Genomic DNA, 2,702 nt, shown 5'->3' on the forward strand with positions numbered 1-2,702 from the left:
GGGGGTGAGAAGGTAGAGAAGAGAGAGAAGAGAGAGAAAGAGAGAGAAGAAAGAGAGAGAGAGGAAAGAGAAAGAAGAGAGAGAGGAAATAGAGAGAAGAGAGAGAGAGGAAATAGAGAGAAGAGAGAGAGAGGAGAAAGAGAGAAGAGAGAGAGAGAGAAGAGAGAGAGGGAAGAGAGAGAGAGAAGAGAGAGAAGAGAGAGAGAGAGAGAGAGAGAGAGAGAGAGAAGAGAGAGAGAAGAGAGAGAGAGAGAGAGAAGAGAGAAGAGAGAGAGAGAGAGAAGAGAGAAGAGAGAGAGAGACACACACACACAGGCAGGTAGACATCCAAAGAGGCAAACCAAGATTAGGTGAAAACTGTTGCTGTTACTGGGAATTCATTTCTGCCTGAGAAAATAATTAACTTAATGAAGTCATTTGGAGAGACAAAGCAGAAAGTTAACAGAATAAAATGAAAACATGATTTTGGATTTGATGAAGCTGTGACCAGGAAGTAGAAACTTATGAAATTATTAATGTTATTAATCTAGTTTTAATTAGTGTTGGTGGGAAAATGTTTAATGGTGATTTTTTAAAGAGAACATCTCAACCATGTCAGATACAAACCAATATTACTGATAAAGTTTAAGGTTGCAAGTTGGCAGAGTTGTTAGCAGGTCAAGTGAAATGCTTAGCAGCATTTTGTTTGTTTTCAAATCCTGAGTTCAAATTCCATCGACATCGATTTTGCCTCTCATCCTTTCAGGGTCGATAAAATAAGTACCAGTTGAGCACTGGGGGTTGATCTAATTGACTTGCCCCTCCCCTGAAATTGCTAGCCTTGTGCCAAAATTTGAAGCCAGTATTACTGATATAGTTATCATCACCAGCACTGTCATCATCACCACCATTATCACCATCACCATCATCATCATCTTCCTCACTATCATCATTTTAAATACATTCCCCATACTGGCTTACTTTGGACGGTTTTGATAGGATTCAAAAGATCAGAGGATCAGTATCTTATTATTGCTATGGTTTCTATGGCTGGATGCCCTTACCAACCACTGTACAGGGTGCATCTTTTATGCACCAACACCATAGAGTTTGCCTTGTTATCAGCAAGACCAAAGAGCCTCTCATGCTGTTTGTTGTCACTGCTCAAATCCATTACCAATCACTTACAGAGTGTATTGGGTACATTATGTGGCACCAGCACTGTTTAGGGTGCCTTGTAACTTGCAAAGTGAAAGAGAGATCTCATGATGTATGAAACAGATTTAATGTTGTAAGAAGATGGTGGTGGAAGGGGAAACAGGGAACCATTGTTGGGGTCGGAGTAATGGAGATAGGGAAGAGGGGGAGGAGAAGAGTGAGAAGGAGAGACAAGCAAGTAGTAACGGTAATAGGGAGCATTGAATTGATAGACCCAGTGATGGGGTGGATCATCCTGGTTGCCAGGCCAGTGTTGGTTGGACAGTTTGTCTGGGTCCAAGATAATTCTTATTGGAGTGAAGCAGGTTTATTGTTGAGAAAAAGAGGTAGGAGCAAAATGAACAGAAGTAGTGTTAGGAAAGAAGACAATAGGAGGGAAAGGGAAAAGTAGAGTCAGAGAATTAATGATAAGGGTGGTGGGGAAAGCTGAATGGGGAGAGACGCAGTGGTACCCTACTGTGGTATGTGGAGGGGAGATGAGATGATTGGGAGGATTCCTCAAAGTCATATATCCAACAGAAGTATGATGACAGAAGAATAAGGCTGAATGGGTAAAGGTTGCCAGAGTGCAATCTCTTCCTCCTCAAGCATCTTGACTCATAAGGAAAGAGTAAGGGGTATTCAGTGGCCTGGAAACAAAATTTGCTTAGTGGGTGAAAACCTGTGTCCAAATTTTTTTATGTAAAATATGGTTTTTTTTCAGTGTCAACATTAAAGCAAATGCAGGCATAATAATGATTTTTATTATTATGAGGGTTAGCTGCAATATTCATAGGCTGGGCAAAACACTCTCATGGAATGTGACCAAATGAAGTTCATTTCTTAACATAGTTCCTCTTACTTTCCACACACTTCCAGAAGTAGTTGCAGTATTTGGATTGCACTGGTGAAGAAGCTATCTTGTTGGTCAAAATAGTCTTCAACAGCACATATGACATCATCATCACGGTGATACTGGTGCCCAGCTGAGAGATTTTTTATGTTGGGAAACAGATGATAATCAGATGGAACCAAATCACTAAAATAAGGAGGGTGGTCAACCAGTTCAAAGCCAGTCGCACACAGCAGCCATTGAAACCAAGAACTTGTGTGCTAAAGTCAGATATTCTACAGCATTGGGTATCACCAGTTAACACAGTCCTCTCATGTCCCTTACCAATATAATATCATGAGATCATCTTCAACCACCTCACCACAAGTTTTCCTTGGTTTCCCTCTTACTCAAGCAGCATTAGTTTGCGACTACTTAAAATGAAAAGATTTATTAAATACATAATTAGACAATTGTCCGGAGTCAAATGATGAGGATGTTAATGACGTATGTTGTTGGGAGATTTAATTTTTGACCCTAGAATGCTTTGGCAATGGGAAAGGGATGCTACTAAGAACAGTAAAAGATGGAGAGATGGAAGAGGAGAGGAGGCCTTAAATGGAGGAGGTAGAGTCTTAAAAACCGGAGTAGAAAATAATTAGAGTTTAATTTAATTAAATAGTGGTCAGGAGTA

Source organism: Octopus bimaculoides, chromosome 11 (genome assembly GCF_001194135.2).
Source record: "Octopus bimaculoides isolate UCB-OBI-ISO-001 chromosome 11, ASM119413v2, whole genome shotgun sequence".
Lineage (NCBI taxonomy): Eukaryota > Metazoa > Mollusca > Cephalopoda > Octopoda > Octopodidae > Octopus > Octopus bimaculoides.